This window comes from Balaenoptera borealis, assembly GCF_965194805.1.
Source record: "Balaenoptera borealis genome assembly, chromosome: 14".
Classification (NCBI taxonomy): domain Eukaryota; kingdom Metazoa; phylum Chordata; class Mammalia; order Artiodactyla; family Balaenopteridae; genus Balaenoptera; species Balaenoptera borealis.
The window spans coordinates 25,441,919-25,469,636 of NC_138875.1; the positions used below are offsets into that span (position 1 = coordinate 25,441,919).

The following is a 27,718-nucleotide window of genomic DNA, read 5'->3' on the forward strand; positions in this document are numbered from 1 at the left end:
ATGCCACATCTTCTTTATCCATTCATCTACCGATGGACTCTTAGTTTGCTTCCGTATCTTGGCTTTTGTAAACAATGCTGCAGTGAACATTGGGTGCATATATCTTTTTGAATTAGTGTTTTCGTTTTCTTCAGTTAAATACCCAGAAGTGGAATTGCTGGATCATACAGTAGTTCTTTTTTACATTTTTTTTTAATTAATTAATTAATTTATTTTTAAATTTTTGGCTGTGTTGGGTCTTCATTGCTGTGCGCGGGCTTTCTCTAGTTGCAGTGAGTGGGGGCTACTCTTCTTTGCGGTGCGCAGGCTTCTCATTGCAGTGGCTTCTCTTGTTGCGGAGCACAGGCTCTAGGCGTGCAGGCTTCAGTAGTTGTGGCACGTGGGCTCAGTAGTTATGGCTCACGGCCTCTAGAGCACAGGCTCAGTAGTTGTGGCGCACGGGCTTCGTTGCTCCACGGCATGTGGGATCTTCCCGGGCCAGGGCTCAAACCCATGTCCCTTGCATTGGCAGGCAGATTCTTAACCACTGCACCACCAGGGAAGCCCCCTTTTTAAAATCTTTTAATGAACCTCCATACTATTTTCCAGAGTGGCTGCACCAATTTACATTCCCACCAACAGTGCATGAGGGTTCTCTTTCTCCACATTCTAACCAACATGATGATGTTATTTCTTGTCTTTTTGGTGATAGCCATTCTGACAGGTGTGAGATGCTATCTCACTGTGGTTTTGATTTGCATTTCCCTGATGATTAGTGATGTTGCGCATCTTTTCATGAGCCTGTTGGCCATCTGGATGTCTTCTTTGGAAAACTGTCTCTTCAGGTCTTCTGCTCATTTTTAAATTGGATTGTTTGTCTTTTTGATATTAAGTTGTAATATTTGTTTCACTTTGTTTCACTTTGTGGGGGGAGTAAACTCAGGCTCAGAGAGGTTAAGTGGTATGTCCAAGGATGTACATCCAGCCTGTGATGGTGAAGCAGAGACAAAAAAGTGTCCTGGTACTGCAGCCCCACAAGCTTCCCACCCAACGCTCTGCCTCTCCTAAGGGAGACCAAGAGACAGTACCAATCAGAGGGTTTGCAGTGCCGTTTCTTTAAACTCTTCCCCCCATGACAAGTGGGGGAAACACCACAGCTACCGTTTCCTGAGTGCCTGCCACGTGCCAGGCCCTTGACCTACCCATGACTTCACCAGCACATCCCAGAAGCACCCTCCAAACAAAGTGGGCAGTGCACACTGTGATTCCAAGAGAATCACTAATGTGGCTCCCAGGAAGCTAGAAATGCCCTGGAAGTTGCCTGTTTTGTCCTTTAAAAGCAATGCAAGTTTTTCATTCTTCTCCATAATCATCTCTCTTTTTTTTTTAAAGTATAAAAGGAATGCATTTTCCCCAAGAGTTGAGTAGAATTGAATATCAGGAAGATCTCCCACGTCGTGTGCTTTGTCTTCGCGTAGCTCTGCCACATGCCCAGGTTACAAGTCACAGACACACACTTCCTCTGGTCCTGAGAACAGCCCCCAGGTAGTGGGCATTTTCATGTCCATTTTACAGATGAAGCACTGAGGCTCAGAGTGGTTGAGCCGCATGTCCTAGATCAGCTAGAAAACGGCAGCACCGGGACTTTCCATTGTGCGTGCGCCCTGAAAGACAGTGTCCCCCAAGTGTAGTAGATCACATAATGTAGATTGAAAAGGACCTAGTGGAGCTGGAGAGGAACCACCAGGGGCGGGAAGGCTTTTGGGGGGAGCTGGGGCTCTGGCTGCATGAGTAATGCCTCAGGTAGGAAGGCGATTGCCCAGCTGGTACCACAGGGAGGGACAGACAGCAGGGCTTTTGGGGGGAGCTGGGGCTCTGGCTGCATGAGTAATGCCTCAGGTAGGAAGGCGATTGCCCAGCTGGTACCACAGGGAGGGACAGACAGCAGGGAGGAGAGAAAGAGAGGAGATGAAGAGTTTGTGGGCCCAGAGTTGGTGGGAGGGGGCTGGTGAGCTCTGGCTGGGCCACCCCTTTTCTCCCCAGGGGTGCAGTACTCCATATGGGACATCCAAGGCCCACCCATGCTGTGACAACACAGCACTGCCCAGGCCCTCAGGGGCATTGGGGTCCCCCTCTTGGCACATTTCCGTTCTAGAGACTCCACTTTCTTCCCCCAGCTGAATACATTGCTTCTTTGGTCCTCATAGTAACACTCAGGACCGAACAAGGCCTTTCTTGAACTTCAGTAGTTGGGGATGCTGAGCCTCCAAGGACTGGCCCTCCCCGTGTTGACATCCCCACCCCCGAGCCGGAATTCAGTTCACACTTATCTCACACTTCCACAACATCCCGGTGAAGGAGGCAGGCCAAGGGTCATTGTGTCCTTTTGGCAGGTGAGAAACTGAGGGCCTAAAAAGTTGAGGAGTCTGGCTTACTATTTAAGAGAACTGGTTTTGCAGGCAAAGGACAAATGTTGTATGATTCCACTTACATGAAATATCTAGAACAGGCAAATTCATAGAGACAGAAAGTAGACTGGAGGTCAGCAGGGGTTAGCGAGGTGGTGGGGGGAGGGTTGGAGGGGGTGGGATTGGGAAGTTATTGCTTAATAGTTACAGAGCTTTTGTTTGGGCTAATGGAAAACTTTTCGAAATAGTGGTGATGGTGGCACAACATTGTGAATATAATTAGTGCCACCGAATGGTGCACTCAGATGGTAAAAATGCCAACTTTCATTTTATACATATATTTTTACCACAATTTAAAAGAAGGTATTCTCATATGAAGAGGCAAGTAAACAGCATCAGTCCACAAATATGGGGAAGATGTGTTTTGCAGGTGTGCCAGTCAGGTATGCCATAGACCCGGCTTTGAATCCAGTCCCCACCTGGTACTAGCTTTGTGTCCTTGGGCAAGCTACTCACCTCCCTTTACCTAAGTTTCCTCACCTGTAAAATCAGGTTGTTGTGAGGATTAGACGGAATGGTGTATGAGCGCCTGGCACAGACCAATAAAATCTCTATGAAGAGTAGTTGTCATGGTTGTGATGATTGCGTTCGTCATTATTATTAAGCAGCTCAGGCTCACAGTCAGGGAGGGGATTTGCGTTGGCTGGCGTCCAGGGCTCTATTTTGAGGGTCATCTTGAGGGTAGTGAGAGGAGTGTGGAAGAGGGGAGAGGGCTGGGGTGAGGGTGAGGGCTTGGAAAGCTTGTTGTGCAGCAGGAGTAGGGCAGCAGGCTTTGTCTCCTAAGGTGTCCTGGCAGGTTACGGCAAGGCTAGAGCAGGTCCTTATGAGGTTGCCGTGTAAGGGTTTGATCCCCGAAGAGCCAGGTCCCCTCTCTGCCCTGGTTTGCTCCCTGAATATGCACAAGGCCACAGAACATGGGCAACTCCATCCCCGGACACTCAGCGTCTTCTCTGAAGGACAGCCTAATTTGGCATCTTAGCCCGCAGTACAGGAGTAACTGGAATCATCGGTGACTTTTTGCCCTGGACAAAGCTGTTCAGAGCTGGGAGCCAACAGGATACAGGGTACTCTGTCCTTTGAACTGCTGTGTGACCTTGCACAAGAACCTTCCCCCTGCAGGTCTGCAAATGTCCTCTGTGAAATGAAGGGTTGGTGAGGAGTGTCCCTTCCGCCGGGGACACCGGGATTTTATGACCTTACTTATTTGTAAGAAAGTCTTCAAATAGAAAGGATGATGCCATCACTTGATCAGCAACAGGTTTTATGGAATAGTTCTCGTTTAAGATTTACTGAGAAGCAACAGACCTCCATTCCCTTTGCCAGCTGGGTGACCTTGGTGACCAGTTACCTGACTTTTCTGTGCCTCAGTTTCTTTATCTATAAAATAAGGACAGCAATAATCCCAATTCAGAATGGGGGCAGGGTGTCATGGTGAGGGCGAAATGAGTTAAGACTTGTAAAGTTTTTGATTAGTCCCTAGAACATAGTAGGTGCTTAATAACTCTCTGGAGTTCCTTCCGTGTGCAGAACTTGGCTGAGCTTCCTGAAAGATCCAGAGAAGGCCAAGGCCCATTCTCTGCATTCAAGGGGGTTATTATCCTTTGCTTAGTGATACAAGGTAGCCCCTCATGAAAGAGCAGGCAACGTGAAAGTGCATCATCCAAGGACATGGGTGTAAGTGCTGGAGGGGTCCTGGGTGGGTCAGGAAAGGAGGAGGAGGGGTGGGTGAGGAGGGAGAGGAAGAAGAGGAGGATGGGGAGGAGAAGGGGAAGGAGGGGGGAGGGGGAGAGGACTGGGAGAGCACTTGGCCTGGACCACAAGTAGGCAGAGAGAAAGAGACAGGGCAGTTCTACCTGGTGAGCATATGTGTGTGTGCCCGTGTGCATGTGTGTTTGCCTAAAAAGCACAAAGACAACTCACCACAGAATGGGAAGTGTGGGCCTTCGGCTCCCCTAGGCAGCGCCTCAGTTTGCGGTCAGTCGTGTCGCCCATGGCAGTGAGCAGATATGTGCCTGCCTTGAGCACGGGAGCAAGCCCTTGTGCATATCCCGGGGTGTGATTAATTTAATTATTTCAAAAGCCCCTTTGGTATTTCACGAGGGTCATGCCCCTGACTGTGGGCTTGAATACAACTGCAGCAGGTTTCAATAAAATCAATTAATTTAATTTGATTTGGTTTTATGTACTTGGAGCCGGTGCCTCTTGAACTCAGTATGAAAATTATTGCAGAATAAAAATGCATGTTAGTACTCAAGCCCAGTGTCCTTGGACTTTCTTCAGGGAGCCTGCAGTACTGATCACAAAAGCAAATTCCCCTGCTTAGCAGGAGCCCCTGCCCACTGCCCCACCGGTCACCCCTCCAGCCTCGGACAGGGTTGACGGGGGCTGTGTGGGCTGTTTATATGACTCGCTCACTTCGGGAAACACTTTCTTACCTGGTAGTGAAGTGAATGCATTCCCATTTTGCTTTCATGAAAGGAACTCAGAGAGGTTTTGGCTGGCCTTGGTCACCAGCTTACTGGGATCTTTTGTTCTTGTTGTTTTTATGAACTAAATTAATTGGAGGCAATATACTGCAGTGGGTTGAACCTCGGCTCTGCCCTCAAAGAGACACATGAACTTGGACAAGTCCCTGTACTTCTCTGGGCTTTTGTTTCCTGGTCTATAAGTGAGAGGGCTGGATGCCTGCTTGCAAGGCTCCTTCCAGCTCAGAGTCATATCCCATGGACTGCTGATCTTCCTGCCTCAGGGAGCCTGGCCCAGGGTGGAGCCCAGCCTCATTCCTGCTCCACTAAAGAGGGCTCCGAGCCAGCTCACGGAATGGTTGATGGGACTGAGCCCTGCACCTCCAAGGAGGAGCGGCTTCTCCCCCACATTCCTACAGGTCAGAGCAAGTACTGCTTTCAAGAAGGTTGGAGGGTTGCAGCTGAGGAGGCCTAGAAAGCACCCGGCCGACCCTGTTATTTTACAGATGAGGGGACGCAGTTCCAGTGTCACACAGCCATATCTGCAGGTAGCAACGATGTTCTGCCACACTGACAGTCATTTAAAAGGGTGGAGATTGTGCTCAGGTCTCATTTTCCAACTGTCCTTTTAATTCCTCTTTCTCCTGTCAGGGCCTCCCTAGTAAAGCAGATGCTGGCACCCGTCATTCTGGAGCAACTGCATCCCTTCTTAAGCCCAGTGGTTGCTCCCTTGATCCTAGTGGGAGAGTGCTGGGGGGCCCTGTTCAGAAGCATCCCCCACCAATGCCTGGGATTCCACCCTTAGCAGTTTATGCGTTCTCACTGCTAAGGGCATGTCCCCTCCCACAGCTCTTCCTCCTGACCTTGGATTTGGCACCGAGCTTTGATCCCCTTGAGTTAGTGGTATTTTTTTTTCCACGTAAGTCTTATCTCCCCAGAGCTCCCACACAGCAGAAACTGAGTCTGCCCTTTCCATCCCCATCCTCTTGACTTTCTCCATGCCTCTCATTGACTGAGAGGCACCTATTTTGCGCTAAGAACTGCCCGAGACACTCTCCTGACATTTCCTCATTTATTTCCTGCACTGACTCTGCAAAGTGGGCATTACTGTCACTATTTTACTGTAGGGAGACTGTGGTTCTGAAAGGAGAGATAACTTTCTCAAGATCACACAGCTACTAAGTGACAGGGCTGGGATTCAAACCCACAGTTCACTCCCAAGACTCTTGCACTACGCCAAGTGGCCTTCCTTGCCCGTAACAGGTGCTTAATAGATCTTTAATGACAGATTCTATTACACTTCATTTTGCTCAACAGCAAAGGCCCCCCGGGGACATAATAACAATTTTCAAATTATTACTTTATGTTAATATTGATATTATTATTTATGAAGGAACTATTATGTCCCAGGCACCAAAAGTCACAACACCCATGAGGTGGGTATTATTATTACCTCCACTTTACAAATGCAACAACTGAGGCATAGAGAAGTGACTTGCCTAAGGTCACCCAGAAAATAAGTGAGCTGGGTTTCAGTCTAACCCTAACTTTGAGGCTCAGCCCCTAGCCTCCCCGTTGTAACAAGATCTCAAAGTGAATTGGGGTCTTATGCCTTTGGCTCTCCCTGGCTCGTTTCAGGTAGAAGGTGCTGCTGGAGGGAGGGTAGGGCTAGTGAGGGTGGCAGAGACGCCTGCAGCTGGCACTGCCCTCCACCCACCTGATAGCTGCAGCCTGGCTGGCTGCCTGCTTGGCCCACGTTGGGCCCTGGCACCAAGCCTTGCAAGGGGGTGGGCGGGATGGGGCGACGGGAGCGGGGCTCCGGCTCTGCGCACTACCGTCACGGCCCTCTGGCCCCCTCCCCACCCCCCAGCCCCTCTCTCGGGTCAGTGCAGTTCCCGCCAGGGCGGGCGCCGGCCTCTCCAGCGTTAACCGCGGGCAGGAGAGGCGCCGCGGCCTCCAGGGGAGGAGGGCGGGTGCTGAGGTCGGGCTGGGGCAGGGTGAGAATGCGGAGGAGAGGCCGGGAGAAAGAGGCGGGGGCCGAGGAGAGAGGCACGGGGAAGACAGGGTAGAGGCGGGGAGGGGTTCCGGGGAGGGGAGGGGCCGAGGGAGCCAGGATGCCCCAGAGGAGCGCGAGGACTCCGGCGGGGGCGAGCAGAGGGTGCTGGATCGCTGAGGGGAGACAGGGGGCGGGGCGTCGGGGAGGGACGGGGGCGGGGACAAGGCAGGACCTGGGAGGGGGCGCTGGGGGGCGCGGAGAGAGGAGCGCTTGCGGCCGGGGTGGAGCCGCTGTGGTTGCATCACGTTCCTGATTGTTATTTCTCAGGGTTCAGACCAGAGGGGCTGGCGGGGAGGGAGAGGTGGGCGAACCAGTCTGAACCGGCCGGGTAACTCGAGGGGCGTGGGCCCAGGGAACTGGGGTGCTGCCCAGCACCCTCTACCGTAAACACACCGGGGAATTTTTCTGTGAATCCGCACCCCGCATCCCGGCCCCACCCTCTCGCCTGACTCGCCCTCCCTTCCCTTTCCATTCCGTGTTGGCTCCTCCCAGGAATCGGTAAGCCAAAGGGAGGCACCGAGCTCTTGCCCTCAACTCTCCCACTCCGACCCCTCCTGGAGAATTCAAATCCTGTGCGTGCCCTCTTTGTCTCTTTCCCTGCACCCGCCCCCCACCCCTCCAAGCCCCCTTAGGATCCCTTCAGGGTCCCCTTTCTTCTCTGACCTCAGGGGCCCACTGCCCACAGGCTGCCAGGCCCCTGCTGGCACGGAGGGAAGACCCAGGCCACCTTAGCAGGGTAAAAACCTCACCCGTCTCTGGTGTCTGCATTTTGCACAGAGATTCCTGCAATGGAACACCACCCCTCCCCCCCCAAATAGTTACTCGCAAATGGAGAAATTACAAAAACAGGACACCAGATTGGGGGGAAGGGGATATTTGGGGCACAGGGAGCCTTTCAAGGATCCCTCAGATCACACCAAGAAGGGCACCACAGTAATCCCCCTTAGACCCTCCCCTGCCTTGCCCCAGTGTGTCCCTGTGCCCAGTTCTACTTCAAATTCATCCCCAAGGCTACTAGTTTTTATACTTCCAGGTAGCAAACCAGGAATCCTCCCTGTGGCTATGGAGAACTTCGTGGGTTGCTGAGCTTGTGTTTTTTACAAGCTTGGAGCTCTTTGACCAAGACTGCCACTATCTGTACATCAGGGATGTTATCTAATAGGTTAAATAGCAAGGATCTTTAACAGAACTGGACCACAGGCATTCTCAGCCCAGTCCTGGGTTTTTATAGATTGAGACCCTTGAGATCCAGAGAAGGAAGTGACCTTACCTCCTAGCTCCAGCCCAGTGTGCTTTCATTTTGGGGTAGCTCTGTGTTGGGGACCTAGCTTAGCACCTTTGTGGCACAGAGTAGATGATCAGTAAGTATTGGTGAGCTGAATGAGGGACCCCTCAATGAGGAAGCTGGCTAAACCTACTTTTGGGAGAAGTGAGAAGACTCCCAGACTCCCATGGGCTTGGGGTTCCAGCTCCTTCTCGCTGAGTATGCTAGTGACATGTTTCTTCAGGGTAGTTGGCCAGTGGTAACCACCATTAGGAGCCTGGCATCAGCTTTGGTCACTTCAAACTCAGTCATGGTGCCCAAGGGTCTAAGCATGAACCAAATTGGCAACTCCAGATCAGAGCAATTAATGCTGTAACTCTTTTCCATTTGCTGCCCTCAGCCAATATCTGAACAGGTTGCAAAAGACCAAGGCATGTCTGTTCCTGCAGGGGCTCTTGTCATCCGGGGGCCCTGCCAGGCATTGTGTTAGGAGACCACAGCCCACAGATCCAGAACCTCGGGACTGGAGGTCCCCTGTTCCCAGCTCTGGGCTGCCCAGGGCTCTGTGGAATCTGTACTTCTCCAGGCCTCTGGGGTCCTGCCTGCTGGGCATGGGCTGTGAGTCCTGCCCTGGCACATGGGGCCGGGAAGAACAAAAGCTGGAGAAATTCAAGTTAATTAGACTACTATTATCAGTTTCAATAAAGTATTTGGAGAGGAAATGGGATGAAATGAATGATGACTAGTTTTGGTTATAGTAGAAGCTCATGAACTTGGACCTTACTGATTTGGAACTTAGGATAGTTAAGCTTAGCTGTGGTGAAGTTCACCTTTGCACTGTCTGTAAACATAGAGCCCAGTGAATAAATTAACAGCGCACACATCATTTAGAGTAGGAGAGAAGGTCCGTGTGTGTGACTTTCTCGTGTTGAAAAATTTAGACCAGAAGCAGGTCAGCTCTATTCACCTTGGTAAGTATTTTATTTACAAACATTTACTGGTCACCTTCTACATGCCAGGCCCTATGGTAAGTGTTCTAAAAGCGTTAATTTTTTGAATCCTCATAAGAACCCTATGAGGTAGGAAGTATTATTCTTCCCATTTTACAGACAAGGACACTGAGCCTGGGAATTGGAACACCACCAGGATTCACACCAGGGCAGTCTGGCTCTAAGGTTTGTGCCCTTAACCACCACGTGCAGGTATTTTATGTGTTAAGACACGGGGGGTAGGATAGAAAAGAACAACAACAAAAAAAGGATAGGCCATGATCCCTATCCCTTCCAGATGCTTCTGGCACATAGTAGATACTCAATAAGTGAATCAATTCATTAAGCAATGGTGAGGACATGGGTTGAACTCCTTGAGGGCAAAAGGGGCCTTGAATCTCTCTGTCCTCCCCACCCCCCCGCTCCACTCCAGTGCTTGTGCAGAACAGTCATGGAATAACCAGTAAAACGCAGGAACGGAGGGTGGGAGAGGTTGGCTAGTTCTGGTCTGGGCGTTTTCAGATGAGGGGACTGGCCCATGAGAGGGGAAGGGATGTGCCCAAGGCTGCAGGGGTTCCTGGTCTGCTGCTTCCTCCACACAGTATTCTGATAGCAGGTGAGACGAAGGGGCCTGTGCCTGATGCTTTTCCCCTTGGCCTCTCCTTGCCATCCTCTGCCTTTGGCGTCGACCCCCTTCTCTTCCCACCGGGGCAGGGAGAAGGACATGGGGACCCTCACTCCATGTGTTTGCTGCATAAATAGACACCTCTCCATGCTGCCAAGTCAATAATAACAACCCGGGGTCTTGCAGAAAAGGGTCCAGGATCCACGAGAAGGCAGAGCCACCAGCAGCTGTTCGGAATTCTGCAGTTCTGGTCCCAGAACGCTTCCTGCAGACTCACAGATGGGAGGGCCGAAAAGGGTCTTCAAGTTCATCACCCCCCTCTGCCTCCCAAGACCCTCTTTTTACAAATGAGAACAGGACCTGGAAGGAAGAAGTACTTGGCCAAGGACACAGAGCCCCGTCGAGGCAGAGCCAGGGCTAGAAGCAGGACGTCTGCTGCCCAGTTCAGACCTGCCCCTCAGTATATGGGCCCGTGGCTTTTGGGAAACACCGTTCAATCCCATGGTGATCCCATGGCCTGTTAGGGCCACAGTTATGAGAAAGCTCGCCAGGACTTGTTTGCCTAACACTTTCACATCCCTCCCCAAAGGCAAACCTCCCGTCATTTCTGATGGGTGCCCTTGGCAGCAACTCAAACAAATCCACCAAAGCAAAGAGAAGGGGAAGAAGGGCCAGAGTGGGGAGCTGGTGTTTGCCCCTGGTGGGAACCTGGGCGTACTGAACTTGTCAGCCTGTCAGGCCCAGATACCATCTCGTTCCTGCTTGGCACAGGATGTGTGTTCCTCCGTGGCAAAGTCCTCAAAGGGAGAGGAAGCAGGGCTATCCCCAGGGCGCTGGAGAAGCTTGCCCGGTGCCTGATCCCCACCTCCCCTCCACTCTAGCCCCTCTCTCCACCCCATGACGCTTGAGTGGGATTAGAATTTCTCCCGCAGGGTGGAGCACACACACTTGGGATCCTGCCACGGGTCTGTTTTGGTTTGGGGGCTACAGAGGTGGGCTTTGAGCTGGGAGTTGATGTGTTTAACATCCTAACGTGGCACTTGATATGTGTCAGGGTCTGTTCTGACTCAGGTAATCCACCCAACAACCTTTACAGATGAGGAAACTGAGGCAGAGAGACGCTCAAGAACTCACGTAAGGTCACAGAGCGAGAGATGGCAGAGGCAGGATGCAGAGTCTGGATCCAGAGTTCATGCTCTCAGCCAGGATTCCAAGCTGCCTTCCCGCTGGGACAACCAGATTCTTGCCATTTGGACAAGTAATTCAACCAATCCGGCTTTTCATTTCCTCATCTATAAAATGGGGATAATGATATTAACCCAAAGTTAACCCTTCAAATAGTAACTGTGAGAAATGTGAAGGGCTCTACAGACAGGAGGGCAGGTTCTCATGTGACCACGTCCCAGCTGAGGCTGGTTCATCCCACCGCTCACTTGTCCCCCCACAGATCAGTGGGCTCTGGCAGCAATCACCTTGTGAGACCAATGACTTCCCAAGGAGAATGCTGGACCACCTTTGCCCATAGTGACCTTCCCATGTTCAATCCCAAACCAGACATATTGTCTATATGTTATTATGGTATTTACATGATTCTTTTGCTATGAATGCCCTTGCTTATTGAAAAGCTCTTCTCAATGAGTACCCCCAGTTTATTATCTCAGACAAGAACCATATAGGGGAAGCCGACTGAGACCCCCAAAGCTCTGCTTGCTCAGACTCGGTGGCTTCTTTGTCCCCTCCCACTTCTTGGAATTCCAGCATGCCCACTCCCAGCCACTAGTTAACTTTTAGCTAAAATTTCTGGCCTGTGTTCAGAAGATGCCTTATTCCATCCACCCCAACACATAAGTCTGGGGAAACACTCTGAGTGACAGGTCTGGGCAGTGCCTGCCAAACTGCAGCTGGAGAGGCCCCTGAAGGGGCCCACCCTCCCCTGCCCCAACCCTGTTCTCTCCTCTCCATTATCCATCAACACTCCTGCACCAGGAAACAGGAATTTTCTAGGGGGTACTTAAACTTCACGTTAGAATTTTACATTCCCTGCAGCTTCTAGGTATCTTAATTTTTCCCAATCAAAGCAAGGAAAGGGGAAAAGGTATGATGTTGGAAATAGGTTTAATTGGAGCTCAAAAAATGTTATAAGGCTTCTCATCCGGTGTTTGGACAATGCTTGATGTTCTTAAGAATGCATACAGAATTAACTTTGACCAACTATAGCCGCTTAAATCTGGGGACAACATCAGCCAATGGACAATGAATAGTGTTTAACTCATTACAAGGAGACAGCAAGAAGATAAAATGATAAGCCCTTTTGTACACTGTACATTTCAAGTGCTTTCTTTTACGTACAAGATTAAACTTGATTTTCACAAAGATCCTACAAGTCAGGATTTGTCCATTTGACAGACTGGAAAACTGATGCCTGGAGAGGGAAATAGCAAGTCCTAGAGAACAAGAAAACAGAGCCCCATAGGGCTGGCATATTTCCCCCTACTCTTGACTGCTGGGCATCTTGGTGCCAAATCTAGGGCCATGCCGGGTTAAGCACGCAGGTCTTGCCAGTGTTCATCTCAAGCCTGGCTCCATCTTTGCTCTTACTTGCCCTGTGCCTTGTTTTTCTTTCTTACTTTTTATGTGTGTTTACCTTGCATTGTAGGCATACTTGTAAGCTGGCTCAAATCCTTCGGAACAAGATGGGTTGTAAATGCACACATTCCTACACAGGATGTCGTTGTTAATTATTTCATAAAGTCTCCCATGGAGGAGGTATTTGCCGATTAGCCAATAGCTTCTTTTGTAACCTTGGACACACCTTATTTCCTTAAGGGTGAAGTGAGGGTGTGGGTCTGTAGGGGCCCTGAGGAGCCTTGCAGCTCTGACAGTCTGAGTATGCTTCTATTTCCAGTCTTGTTAGAGTCACACAGCTCAATTCAAGATAAAGGAAGATTGAAAAATCTGGTTTTTCTAGTATAGCCCTGTTTGCACTAAACCAGTGGTTCTCAGCCTGGGCAGAGGAGCGAAACCTGGAACCTAGGGCCATCCTGCTCCCCGCACTGAGATGACCACACCATACAAATGTTACAGCATCACAAGAAGGAAATAATTTAACATTTCCAAGAAATGAAGCCCACGTAACATAGTAAAGAATGTTAGAGGTACAGGGAAACCTCATTTATTTGCCTTCCTCCTCTGTCTGGGACACAACCAAGAATCTGAAAGGAAAGTAAGACAATGTTGAACCACCAAAAGACGTCACAGAATACATGCTCTAATACTCACTCCCTGAGCCCCATGTCACTCAGGGGCCTATTTGCTCTTGTTTTATGCACAATTCTAACATATTTGATTTTCTAGTTTCAAACCTACATGGAACCAGATAGAGCAGATGAGAATATTGGGTAGAGTCTTGTATCGGATCTTTCCAGGAGGCAGCACTGGCTGATGACTGCCACTGCCAGGGGGAGGGCTTCTCTCGCTTCTGTTATGAAAACTTCTTCCGATTGTTTAAGCAATTCCCATGAAGAGACTAGGACTTGAGCACTTAGCAGTGACAACGTGGCTTGCTTAATCTGAGTACATACACAGATGCCAGCCAGAGGCACCTGCAGGTAAGACTTGAGATGAAGCAGCGAAAAGTGGGGGGATGGGGGGGCGGGGCAAGTGCACCAGGGAAAATGCTCTCTGTAAAATGGCTAGTGAGGGAATCAGGGTGAAAAATCTGCCTTTGTCATAGGATCCTCGACACAGGGAGGCTTCCTCAATGCGTGTGTGTTACTTTCAAGATCAAGAAACACAAAGTTTTATTCTCTGAAATGAAAGAAAATACCAGGCCCAAGGGGACTGTAGGAGCAGGGGAGTGAAGGCTCTGAGAAGTGGACGGGGTAGATTTTGGAGGCCACCGTGGAAGACGAGCCTGGCTTCTGGGACACGGGCACCAGCCGCAGCCTCCTGGGGGCCCGCTCTCCCTGGTCAAGCTCAGCTCACGCCCAGAGAAGAGCCCCAAGACTCTGAATGCGGAGCCCTGCCCCACCCGGAAGAGAGCGGCCGTCTTGCCTGGGGATCCCCAGGCTCGCTGGGTCGTTTGTGAGGGGGTCCTCTCCCCGCGACCAGGGCCTGGGATCCAGCCCAGACTGTTTCCTCCCGACTGTTCAGATGGACTCCTAACCCCTGGTCATGGCCGCTTGTGTCAGCAACACGCCTGCCCTGACCCCTGCTCGCTTACTTGGAACACTGGCTGCAAGCTCTGCCCCGAAGGCCTCTCAGACTCTGTGTCCAGCTTTGGCCCCTGGCCTTGACTTGCACTGTTCTCCCTTCAGGTTTTCCCAGCCATGACCCTGAGCCACAGCTATGACCCTGTCCAGCTCCACCCTCCTAGTTCCATCCTAGGGGCTGACTGTCCCTCCTGCCTCCTGCATTGCATGCCTCCCAGGCCCTAGGGCTTCCGGAATCAAGATGAAAACCCAAGAGAGGGGAGGAGCTAAAAGAGCCATTGATTTTTTTTTTTTTTTTTAATGGGATTTATCTATTTATTTATTTATGGCTGTGTCGGGTCTTCGTTTCTGTGCGAGGGCTTTCTCTAGTTGCGGCAAGCGGGGGCCACTCTTCATCGCGGTGCGCAGGCCTCTCACTGTCGCGGCCTCTCTTGTTGCGGAGCACAGGCTCCAGACGCGCAGGCTCAGTAGTTGTGGCTCACGGGCCTAGTTGCTCCGCGGCATGTGGGATCTTCCCAGACCAGGGCTCGAACCCGTGTCCCCTGCATTGGCAGGCAGATTCTCAACCACTGCGCCACCAGGGAAGCCCGAGCCATTGATTTTAATTGAAGAGGCACACTCCCACCTTCACCTGAACCTCACAAGAACATTTTACGGGGTACTGAGTTTTGGCCTCAAACACTATAGCCAAATTCCAAAAAGACATGGGCCACACCTCTGATTGTATCCTGGAGTGAGTGACAGCGGGGACTGATTCACTAACTGTGGCCAGTGGCCACTGCCCCTTTCTGGTGGGACTTTTGAAATCTCAACTTTCAGTTGGGTCATTCATCAGTATCTTGGTGCTGCCTGACAGATAGCCTGTGCTACCATCCAGGTTCCCTTCCTCCCTTCTTTCCTTCTATCTTCCTTCCTCCCTCTGTCCCTCCATCCCTCCAATCTTCCTTTCTTCCTTTCCTTCTCTCCTTCCTTCCTTTCTTTCCTTTTGACCTGGGCCTTTTCCATGCCCCAACCATCAGGTGGGCCCCAACCAGAAAGCCGGCCCCTGCACCTCTGTGACCTGCATTACCAGCAAGAGACAGAGAATAAGAAAGAACAGGGGTGCAGTCCAGCCCTCCTCCACTCACTAGCTGACCTCAGGCAGGTAATCTAAACCTCCTAGGGCCTCAGTACCCCTATCTGTAAAAGGGACCCCCTGATACTCATCTTGGAGGTTTGTTGTAAGGATGGAATTAAAATGACTATACAGCCTTTTGTATATTGTCTGACTCAGCTGCTCAATAAATGGGAGGTATTACTATAACTACTACTACTATCAATGTTTTTTTTTTTTTTTTTTGCAAGTATTGACAATTCAGGCTGGATAATTTCAAGTATATTCACTAAACTATCCCTTTAAAGGCAAAGAGAACAGTAGGGCCAAGCTGTTCAGGGTCCAGCCCTTTTGCGGAAGATAGAAATGGGGTGGATTACTGACCATGCAACACAACTGCTCTCAAAGGCTGTATCAAGCCCCAGCTCCATGACCCAGCCCACCTGGCTTCCGGTACCCACTGTTCCACTTGCCACCGTTTGCTTTGGGGCCGGTGACTGCACATCCCTGGGCCTCCATTTCCTCTCTTGTAAAATAGGAGGTATAGTGCTGCCCAAACCACCAGGGCTGCTGAGAAGTAAACAAGATAATACGTGTAAAGCACTTCGCACAGTGCCTGACGTGCACTAAGTGCTCGAGGAGGGCTCACTGTGTTTGCTTTCAAGTGCATCCCATCTTATGCACGAGATGGCTCTGGAAAAGTTGTGAAACCAAGTCCCATTTTCCCACTAACTGACTTTGTCACTTCACGAAGGCTTTATCTTTGCCTCTGATCATCCTTGGAGGGCAGTGATCTGAGCACCTCGGCACCAGGTTTCCCAGCTCCTCCCAGCTCCTCCAGCTCCCTGGCATGTAGGGAAAAGAAAACTTAGGTGGCACAAATAATAACTCTTTACTGTAACTATTTGCCAAATGTAGATCTGTTCTATCTATCTACCAACTGTCTATCAATCATCTATCATTAGCAATCATCTATCAATTATCTATCATCTATCTATCACCTACCTATGTATCTATCTATGTACCATCTACCTATCTGGGAAGGACCATCTGTAATTATTTCCTCTCTCTTTTTACCATGGGTAAAAAATATATATAACTCATACAACAAAGTTTATATTTCTAGTTGACTTTTAATTTAATTAAATTTAATTAAACCTTTTGTTTTAATTTTTTTTTAATTTTTTTTAATAGATCTTTATTGGAGTATAATTGCTTCACAATACTGTGTTAGTTTCTGTTGCACAACAAAGCGAATCAGCCATATGCATACACATGTCCCCATATCCCCACCCTCTTGAGCCTCCCTCCCATCCTCCCTATTCCACCCCCGTAGGTCATTGCAAAGCACTGAGCCGATCTCCCTGTGCTATGCGGCTGCTTCCCACCAGCCAACTGTTTTACATTCAGTAGTGTATATATGTCGATGCTACTCTCACTTCGCCCCAGCTTCGCCCTCCCACCCCATTTCCTGAAGTCCATTTTCTGTGTCTACCTCTTTATTCCTGCCCTGCAACTAGGTTCATCAGTACCTTTTTTTTTTTTTAGATTCCATATATATGAACTGTGGAAAGGGGGTGCAGTCAGAAACCTTTTTGAAAATCTGACGAACACACTGGACTATCACTCCAGAGAAATGAACATACTCACATACTCATGAAGTTTTACATATGGTCTAGCTGGGGGTTCAAGGACCTTCTGAAGCCCACTGTGACACCCTGTTAAGGGCCCTGTCAGAGCCCAGCTTTCCTATGAAAACAACCCCTGTCCCCATAGCAGCAGATGGCTGGCTAGACATGTGCTCAAGGCCCCCCACACTTGAACTCCCTAGTCTGGCACGCCAGGCCCCGAATGCCTTCCCAGTGTATCTTTCTTCTTGTGGCACCCACTGCTCTGGTCAGTCTGGCTGGTCTTTGTCCCTCCCCTTGGGTGTCACCTCGCCTTTGTCCCACTGCTTCCCCACCCACTTATCTACATCTAACCCGCAGTTCAGGTATGTAATGACCTCCTCTGAGTGATCAGAAGAGGGTTCACGGAGGGCGGGGAGCTTGAGCAGAGGAGAGGCCCCAGTTTTAGAGGCAGAAAAACAATGAAAAGCACTGAAACATGAGCTCCTTGTGCAGCTGAAGTCAGAGCTGGTAGGAGTGGGGCAGAGAAGGAGTGATGTGCCAGCCTTGATGTTTCCGTCCTGCCTGGTTGGAGATTGAGAAAGTCGGAAGCAGCAGTAAAACACCCTGGTGTGTGAACAAGACATCCTTGGGTTCTTGTCCCAGTTCTGGCATCTACTAAGTGTAACTTCGGACAGGCCACAGGTCACTTTGACAGCCTCAGTTCCTTATCTTTAAAGTGAAATGGTGGAAATGCTGGCAGCCCTGTGGTGAAAGTGACACTCTTGAACACTGCAGGGTCAGCCTAAATGTGCAAGTTTTCAGAAAATGCAATTTAGCTTTATATGTTAGGATCCATGAAATTGTTCATATGCTTTTCACCCTTTTTCTGAGAATCTAATCTAAGACAGTAATCCAATATACGGGGGAAAGATTCATAACGATGTTCATCCTAATATTACCTGTAATATGGAAAAGCCCCAAGTGTCCAAGAGTAGGGAGTGGTTACATGTTTAATGGTGTGTCTGCTCGCTGGCGCTCTATGCAGCTATTAAAAATGGTCCATGTAGAGAACATGCCTAAGGTGCTATCCCTGTCCCCACCCTCCACCCCCAACACACCTGAAGGACCTAGGTCAGTGACAGTGGCTTTGCACAGCACTGACTCTCAACCGGGGGCCACTCATCAGCAAGGCCAAACCAACCAGTTACCAGTCACCACTGCTTCTGCCACATCAACGTGCATCCCCTAGGGTCTGTGAAAATGGAGACTTGGGGTTCAGATTCAGTGGGCCTGAGGAGGGGCCCAGGAATCTGCATTGTAGGGATTCTAACGGAGGATTAGGAGCCATATTCTGAGCAATATCACCACGTTCCAACCACTGCAGCCCATACTCCCGTACAGCACACAGTGCGGGCTGTTATACCTTCCTCTTTTTCAAGGAAATGTAAAGTCTTTACCAAGGACCTTATTTGTCCTAGAGCTCACTGCTGATGGGCAGATGGCCTTGAGATGCCCCAAACAGCATGGACAGCCTCAGATAAGGGCCTGCTCTAATGCTTTCCCCCTGTTATGATCAACAGGTCCTACTTTCTGTCTCACTCTGGTTTCTCCCACTCCATTCAAAGTCCAAAAATATTCTGAACTACCTTATGCTGTTTTTCAGGATTAAAAGTGACTTTTAAAGGTGGTCATTGTGACCTAGGTTCAAATCCTGGCTCTGAGCTGCCATTATGTAAAAGGGGAATAATAATGTATAGACTTCATAGAATTGTTGTTGAGGATTAAAAGAAATAATGCCTGCAAAACTCTTAGCACAGTGCTTGCAGCTATTATGATTATGATTATTTTCCTGTCCTTGGGGGTTAACAGTGAGTCTTTTCTTTGATGTGGTCCTTGTAGGAGGCCAAGGCCCTTGTTTTGATCTCCATCATGATCATTCAGTCCTGCCTTGTTCCCCCGTTCATCCTACAAGCCTACCCTTGACCTTAGTGAAAACGCCAGCTTTAATGAGTGAAGGTCACTGGGCTGACTTTCCAGCCTGGCTGGCTTTGTCTGGCCCTCGGGAAGGGTTGTGGGCTGTCCTAGCCATTCGCAGCACCCCCTGCCCCCCACCCCGGCAGGCAATGGCACGCTGACCAGCACGAGGGGAGGGGTGAGGCCAACCTCTGCCTGAGCACCCTGGGACCAGTTAGGGCAGACGCTTTTCTAGAGGGCGCTGGAGCCCTGTTCACTGCTTCATCCACCAGAGAAGGGGCTGGTGTGTCCCTGTTCCCCAGCGAGTAGTCAACCACCCAGCTCAGATGCGGGTCCCTCCACTCGCCGACCCCCTCGCACAGCACACCCACACGAGCACACCTGCACACACACAGCCCTGCCTTATCTTCCCCTTTCCTGTCACCCCCCTTCCTCCTCCTGGGCAAACACCAGCTAAGGGATAAGTGGGCACCCAGGTTATGCCCAAGGGTTGGGTAAGGGGGCCTCACACATGTGCAGGGACCCAGGATGGACAGGCCAACTTTCACCATATTTAGCAAAGGGAACTTGGGTCAAGGCCAGAGTTTGCAGCTGGTGTAGCCTGGACCTCAGCTCCCCAGGCTGCCTAGACCCACAGGGTCCTGTCTTGCAAATGTCATTTAATATTAGGTAAGTTAGTTGTTTGTCTAGGTTGAGGTTCTTAGTTCTTTTTTTTTTTTCTTTCTTCTCATTCTTCCTTCTCTTTCTTTTTTTAGGTTTTTTTTTTTTTTTAGTGCATAAACATCCCCTTTAAAAAAAAAAGGTATCTCTAGAAGCACGGAGTTAAGTCCTCTCCTTGCTTTGCTGGTAAGCTTAGGTGACTGTGCTGGGGAAGACAGACAGCGCTGGGAGCACTGGGCAAGGAGGCAGGTGGCTGGGGCTCCAGGCAGTGGCTTCACACTGCACCCAGTGTGACCTTGGGCATGTCACCTCCCTACCCTTGAGCCCATTTCCTCACTCTCTGGGAGCTATAAACCCTGCTCTCCCAGTCCCTCAGAGTGCGATCAAATGAGGTGAAAGGCTGCAGGAGACCACAAAGGGGTGGTTTCCCCTAGGAAAAGAGCAAGGCACAAAGACTTGGCCTCACCCAGCTGACTTCATGGTAGATGGTCCTTTGTCTTTCCCTACTGGAAGGTCAGCTCCATGAGGACGGAGACATGACATGTCCACGTGTTCGCTTTATAGCCGAAGCCTAAGTAGAAAGGCAGTCAGTATATACCTGTGAAAGGAAGGAAGGGCGGGAGGGGGAGGGAGGGTGGAAGAGAGGAGGGATGCCGCCTCCCTGGCTGGTAGCGTGGCCCCCTTTGCCTCCACTGCCCCCATTGGCCACATTTTGGCCAAGCCCTCCTCCCCTAGATGCCCAGCTTGCTCTGGTGGTGACAGGCCCAGTCACCCAGAGCTCCAGCCGCTCTGCGGAAGCTCGTGGCCCCCTCCCCTCCTCCCGAGGGTGCCACTGATACAATCTGGGAGGAGGGCGAGGCCCTGGCAGCCCTGGGACTCTCAGGCTGTGAGCTCACTCGCCCCGTCTGTTGTGTGCCCAGCCAGGCAGGGTACTTTCCCCCTCACTTCCCCAGAGGGAACAATTCCGGCACCCTGACACCCTGTTCTCAGCCTGTACCTCCTCTCAGAGGCTCCCACCCGAGGTCAGGACAAGCTCCGGCTGGTGTCCCAGCACACCTGAGAGGTGGAGGGAGGGCTCCGAGTATCGGGGCCTCCCCCCTGGGCCTCGCCTTCTTCTCCAGCTCCCACTGGACTGGGAAGCCAAAGGCCAGCCAGCCACAGGACTCAGCTCCCCTGGATCACCTCTGTGTACCTGAAGAAGTCGGGGAGTTAGGTCAAGGAGTCTGGCCAGTGGGGTCTGGAGGATGTGTCTGCCGCCCTACGACCCAGTGGCAGAAATGTGTGCAGCATGGGCAACCAGCAGATTTGGATAAACTTTATGACTGTATAAGCTTAGGTTAGATTCTGTCGTCACTCCTTCTCTGTTCTTGATGCGAAACAGTGATGAATTGTTATCTCACATTGGCATTTTAATACATTTCAATAAAATCTGATCTGAGGACCAAAGTGATAGAATCGCGTGGTTACAGGGACATCCATGCGATAATAGTACAAACCAGGGACTTCAGAATAGTGAGGACTCAGTCTGTCATCAGACGGGAAGCTCGGCCGTGATGCAAGAGGCCGGGTGCCCCTGAAGTGCCACCTTCGTGCTCCAGCCAGTTGAGTTTTTCTCAAATTTTAATTAAATGTGTTTTGAGCACCTAAGAAGTGCAAAGTGGGATGTCAGGTGAAGTTTGCATTTAGTGGGGGGTGGACTGTCTGCTCCAGTGAGACAGAGAGATGTCGGCTGGGGGGAGGGGGGAGCACTGAGGCAAGACTAGTGGCCCTGCATGGCCGTCATGTTGGCAGATGTGGTGGGATTACGGGTCACCTTCTCGCCTCAGTCTCACAAGTTTTCTCTATTATGGAAGAATTTCAAATGTTTTTTCAGATGATAGATCAATACTCTCTTTAAAATTATATATTCATATACATAAGTTTTTAAAAGACTATTTATCTCACGAGAGTTTTGCATCACTGATTTCAGACATCTCCGTTCTGTCGCTCACTCGCTTTTTAATCTAAGCCTCAGTTTCCTCATCTGCAAAGTGGGACTCAGGGTTGTGGTGGGACTGAGCGTGATGGGTTTAGAAGCCACTGAAAACTCAAAGCGCTTCATGCACAGACCTCATCGGAGGTCGGGCCCTCAGACCTGTCCTGTCAGAGGAGCACGGCTGTTGGGTAGAAATCCCCAGATAAAATCAGCCCTGACTGGGTCTCCTGCTGGTTCTCTCAGAGGTATAACTGCTGCGCTGGACCAACCTGTTTCCATGCTTGTGTGGCAGCATGTGCAGGGGGTGGAGGGGTCACAGCTGTGAGAATGCACGCAGTCCTCACAAGCCGATTCGCATAAAAAATCAGCAGGGCCGAGGACAGAAGCAAAACCTTCTCGAAGCCCTTTCAAGTGCATTGCGGCCGGGATTGTCTTCGTGTTTGTTTATTGGCACTAGCCGGGCTGTAGAGCATTCACCTGGCCGGGCTCCTGGTCATCATCTCCTCCATAGTCCCCGTTTCCTGAGGATGAGGAGGAGAATGTGGGAGGGCGTGTGACATCCCCAGGGGCACACAGCCTGCCAGTGGCCAAGCCAGGACTAAATCCAGTCCTCCTGGATCTAGGGTTTTCTCTACAAACGTTTTTCCCCCCCACATATTTGCCAGGAGGCTACCGAGTACCAGGTACACACAGTGAAAAAGACACACAGGGTCCCCGGCCCACAAGCAGCCTCTGTTCTGGTGGGAGGGACAGTCAAAACATAATTAACTGTAAACATGCTGTTAAATAAAAGTAAGCGAGCTGCACGAGTGCTTTGATCAAGGGTCAGAAATAGATAATGGGGGGCGGGTTTTCTATCCGTGGTGGTCAAGGAAGCCTTCTCTGAGGAGGTGACGCTTCTTCAAGACCTGAGGTAAGGGGAGGGCATGTCAGGCCAAGGAAGGTCCCACAACAGGAAGGCAAAGGAACTCAGTGTGTCTGCTGGTGACTGGAGGATGGGGGCGGGAGGCAGGGGTGAGTCTGGGGAGAGAAGCAGGGATTCTCCGTGCCTCGTGGGCCACAGTGAACAGTTTGGATTGCATTTTAAGTGCCCTGCGACATGGCCAGATGCATGTTTGAGGATTACCAGGGCAGCTGTGTGGCACTGGGTGGAAGGAGCAGGACAGGAGTGGGAGCAGGGGGGCCAGTAGAGGGTCCCGCCCAAGTCAAGGGGAGAGGGTTGGTGGCTAGGGCAGTGGTGGAGGACGCAGGTAGAGGGCAGACTGGGGATCTACCTTGGAGATTGGAGTCTTGCAAGTGGTGATTTGGCTAGAGCGGGGGGAGGGGCGGGAAGAAGAGGGAGGCAGCAAGGGCGACTCTGAGTTTCCAGCCTGAGTAACACTCAACCTCAGTGCCATGTGTGTCCTCTAGGGAAGACTTGCTGTAGCGCTTTATCACAGTCTAACCTCCATCTCAGCCTCCTCCTGGCTAATAACATCCTCTCAGTTTAGTAAGAGTCATTACTCTGCCTGCTCAGCAGGTGGGGAAACTGAGGCACACACTAGCAAAGCAAACTGCTTCTTAGGGAACCAGTTGTAGGAACTAGACAAAGGGACAGAGCCCAACCCTGGGGTCAGCCTCTGGGCAGCAGAGTCCAAAGACCCAGGCGTCATGTCCAGTGCTTGTGATTTATCAAGCTTTGTGACCTTGAACAAGCGATATGACCTCTCTGGGCCCCAGTTTCCTCATTAGTAAAATGGAGAAAATAAAAGGACCTACCTCATGGTGTGGTTGAAGGATTAAGTGAGGGGTAGATTCTCAATAGATGTGAGTGATTACTATTTTCGGATTACACGGGCCATCTCTGTGTCCCCCTCTCTATGCACATTCTGTATGTGTGCCTGCTTGTACAGAAGCTGTCTTCGTGCCTGTGTCACAGCTGCTGACCAGGCACCGCTAAAGTTTCAAGTTGATGGTAGCGGATTTGCTCCCTGTGCTTCTGTTTAGCCTTCTGAGCCACTGCTTGGTGGTTGGAGCAGGAGCTTTCATCCTCCCTGGAACAAGGGCGTGTGGTGGTTTGGAGGCAGATGTGGAAGGCCAGGCGTCTGTAAGCCAGCCTGTTTCCAAGTGCTCTGACCGACCTGACCCAGGAAGGGGGTGGGGTGGGGAGGAGGGGGAGTACGAGGGAGGGGGCCAGAGAGGGCCTAAGAGGGAACCACCTCCCCAAAGGAAATGCACAGTAACAGATCTAGAGTCTGGCCCGCCCTGAGCCCCTTCTGTGTGGCTTTGGGAGCCTCTCCCGCCCCCCTCTCCCCACCCCACCCTCCAAGACTCCTTTATGTTCCTGTTCCCAGAAGGCGGCTGGCATGGGGGCTGAGAACAGGGAGACGAGGCTGGAGGGGCAGAGGGGCAGGGCTCCCCACTTTTTGCCCAGAGCCCTTCCGAAGGGTGTGTCCCAACAGGGCATGCACACACAGTGATTAAGGGGGAGGGAGGAATGACATCCACTGTCCACTGCAGTACCCAGCCGGTGGGCTGGACTGTGGCCAACTTTCCCCCGAGGCTCTTGGCTGCAGTATCCTCAGCCCTGGCACCACCCACTGGCCTACTCAGACGCTCCTTCAGGTCCAGGGGCTGGAGCCCTGCTAGGAGGAACCGCCTAGGGGCAGGCTGGGCTGGGCACACAACTCTCCCCCACCCCTCCCTACAGCCTCCCTCCTCCACTCCCTCTGCCCACATCCAGCTCCAGCTGGGTTTGAAAGAGGTGCTCCAATCCTCCCTCCCTTCAAAGCAGGCCCTGCCCTGTACTCTCTCCTTTTAGCTGGAAGCTGTATCCATAAACTGATTGTCTTGTAGACCCCGACCTGATGCTTTATCCACTGGGAGAACCCTCTAAACCAGGCCAGCTGCCCCCTCCCCCAGCCTTCACTCCCCCTACCTGACATGCCCTCCTTCTCACAGCAGCACAGACTTCCAGGTCTGCCTGGACCACTTCCTGGAGCCCTCTCCAGATGAGTCCTATCCTCATGACTGCCCTTGGTTCCTTGTCTGCTCTGCAGAATCAGCGCCCTGTTCCTTAATGGACCCCGGATAGTGCTCTATAGTACCCCACCCCATGCTGACTGGTCCCCTGTGCTTGATCTCCCCACAAGACGTGAGGCTCCGAGGGGAGGGCGGCACCCCACTGCACCCACCCCACCCCACCTCCACCCAGGCCGCTGTGGCAAACCTCAACTTCTGGGTGCACAACAAACACTTCTGGATTGATACTGATTCCATCCAGATCATGCGCTGGCGCCTTTACCTACTGGTTCTAGGAGTGGAGTGTGGAGTTATGCTTGAGTGGATATTTAATTAGTGCCTTTGTGGACACAGGGATTTAACTTTTCATTCTTTGGCTTGGGTGTTCCGGGAGTACATGGTTTTTGATAAAAAGCTATATGGAGTCATCCAATCTTGGAAGCTGTCCACCAACCCTGATTAAGCACCTTCCCTTCTGACCTTCAGTGCCTGATTCCCTGATTTAGCAGCCCCTCCCCTCCCCTCCCCACCCCTCCCCTCCCCTCCCCTCTCCACCCCTCCCCTCCCCACCCTCCCCTCCCCTCCTCACCCCTCCCCACCCCTCCCCTCCCCTCCCCAACACTCTCCTCCCATCCTCACCCCACCCCTCCCCTCCCCTCCCCTCCCCACCCCTCCCCTCCCCTCCCCTCCCCAGCTCCAAGCCTCTCCACCCCGACATGCTGCCACCCATGACCCTCCCACCATAACAAGAAGGTCTGACAAACTCCTTCCAGCCCCTTGTGGAGACTCTTGCCCCTGACCCATGGGTATTTTTCAGTTTTAAAACTACAGAAGGAGACCCTTCCTGCCTTCCTGAAGCAAATTTGCCTGCCTGGCGCAGGCTCTGTGCAGGGCGTGCCCCACAAAGGAATGAATCATTAACACTGGGATTTCAGGCAGGGGGCACCTGTTGGAAGAGATAAATTTAAGTCTGAACCATCTTCCTGGGGTTCTGCAAACCTCAGCCCCATCCTGGGCCTTCATAGACTGATGGGCCTTTGGGATTTACCTTTGGCTCTGGGATGCTTTAATGTTTGTGGCCTGCCGGTGAAGAGTGACAGAGGCCATGGAGGGCCAGGTCTCTCATTGGTCTCATTTGTTTTGTGCTGAGTCTCCATCACACACCAGGCAGCTGGTCTCCAGGGAGGAAGGACCCTCCCTCCCTCCCTCCCTGGCCCCTCCCCCCTTTCTGAGAACCGCCAGCCTAGGTACCCAGGAGTTAGTGAAAGTTCCCCCCAGGTGAAGGGCAGTTCTGGGGAAGAGGGCTGACAGCAGCAGGAGCCTCCCAGCCGGCAGTTTCAAAAAGGGCGTGGTATGTGGTTTCAAGGAACAGCTTGGGCAAGGGCGCTCCACCACACCTCTCTGGGATTGGTGGCTGGCCCACCCCAAATGTGGACTGTTGGGTCTCTGGTTGGCATTTCTGAGTCAGTCTTAGAACGGTGACAAAGCCAGGGAGAGCCTGGTGATACTGTGTTTGTCGTTGGGGAGAACAGGGCAGTCGGTGCTCCCACCTCAGGCTTCAGGACTCCCTCTGGGCCGAGTTCCCTGGGCAACCCCGTGGGGGGAGCCACGGTTCTGTGCTTACTTCCTGCACTTCCCTCCGTTTCATTTGCCACTTGCACGCTTGCTGTGCAATGTTTTATATGATAAGTTACACTCACGACCCTTTAAAGAGAAAACATATAATTCTAGTAATTTTATTGGGCTCAGGTTTCAGGCAAATGGAAATAAAATTGCCTCTAAAAATAAAAGACGTTCAGAATTGGAGAAAAAAACAATAACAATGAAAAGCCATCCCTGATTTGAGATAAATGGTAAGGCATTTTGTGAAATATTAGAGAAAAAATAAACAAACGGAGAGATCCAGGAGAAAAGTGGGGGAAAAGCTCCTCCACTACCCTTGCTTTCATTTCTGCTTTACCTTTACGAAGGGGCTTACTTTTCGTATTAGAAAGTGAGGCGTAAAGCGCGACTAGTGAAATTGGTCCCTGTCCCGCGCTGAACAGTACAGGTGGACAAAAAGGGGCTGCCTGCCAAATACTTCTGGTTGGAGGGAGGGGTGGGAGTGCTCTCTCAAAACCACTCCTGGAATGGCTTAACTCGCCCAGCACGAATCAATGACAACCTCCCGCCGGCTGCGGCAGGCTCCCCTGAGCAGCGCTGCCGCGTGAATTCCCAGCCCGGGACCCTGGCGGCGCTCAGGACACGACCCGGGCACGAGCGGCGTCCCCGGGGCGGCCAGGTGGGTCTGCGGCGGCCTCGGCCGGAGCGGGCTGGGATGGGCTCGGGGCTCCGGGCAGGCGGCCGTGGAGGCGGGGGTGGGGAGGAGGCGCCTCGGGCGCCCGGCCGCTGCATCCCCTCTCCGGGCACTGCGGGGACGCCTGGCCCGGGTGGCGGCTCGGACTGGCCCTCGCCGGGCGTGAGTGGCGGCGTCCGCGAGGAATTTCAAAGCCGCGCCTGGGCTGGAAACGAGCGTGCTGGGGAAAGCGGGGCTAGGGCCCCCGCGGTAATGCAGGGGCGCGCGGCCGCCTACCTCCCAGCGAAGCGCAGGAAAGAATCGGGGACTCGGAATACAGCAACTCTGCTCGCGTTCTCAGCGCCCGCGGCCCTCGCGGCAGGTTTATGGGGTGGCAGAAAGGGGACAGCGGAGAGTGCGAGGGGCACTCTGGAAGGTGGTGGTCGATAGACATTGTTAGTTTCAAGACCCTCCCCCCCCCCAAAAAAAGCTTGGTCCCCCCTATATCAGATGCAAAACTTGGGTGGGGGGGGCAGGGAGAAAGCCAAGGCAACTCCTGGCAGAAGTCAGGACAGGGGCAGGAATGAAAGGGGGATTGGCACAAGTCGCTGGGCGAGCCGGAGGGAATCCCGTCGCCGTCCCGGGCTGAATCGCCAGCAGAACCGGGTGGGTGGGGACCCTTCCCTGTGCCCTGACCTGGGCGTGGGTGGGCGGTGGAGCCAAGCCCGGGTCCCGGAGCTCCACAGGCGGCCGGGTCCGGGTGGGACGGGCCGGCTCCGCGCGCCCCAACCCGCGTCACCCTCGCGACCGCCGTGTTCCCTACAGCCGGGTTCCCGCAGCGGCCGCGGGCTGGCCTGGGAGGGACTCTGGAAAGAGCCTGCACACACCCCACACACACCCCGGCTCTGAGAGTCGAGCGGGTGCAGTTTTCTTCGTGTCTGTGGTCAGGGCTCCGAGGGTCGTCGGGTTTGGTCGTGCTGGTTTCTGGCTTCTGTTGTCCCGGCTGTGGACGGTGGGCCGGGGACGGCTGCCCTTTTTCTTTTAACCTCTGGTACTGGGTTCTGCACAGGAGGC

At 52.1% G+C, this 27,718-nt stretch overlaps 1 protein-coding gene across 9 annotated transcripts in view; it reads left to right on the forward strand.

The window, feature by feature from the left end:
• Positions 1-27,718, forward strand: part of ZBTB7C (zinc finger and BTB domain containing 7C) — a 373,957-nt gene that overhangs the window by 245,205 nt on the left and 101,034 nt on the right. For 2 of the 9 annotated variants that reach the window (XM_082354584.1, XM_082354587.1), the window contains exon 1: positions 25,150-26,650. The exons of 6 other annotated variants lie outside the window; for them this stretch is intronic. The gene's annotated coding sequence lies outside the window, so the exon portion shown is untranslated. Of the gene's footprint in view, positions 1-25,149; positions 26,651-27,718 lie in introns of those variants that run through there. One more of the 9 variants, XM_082354581.1, reaches the window with a different exon arrangement.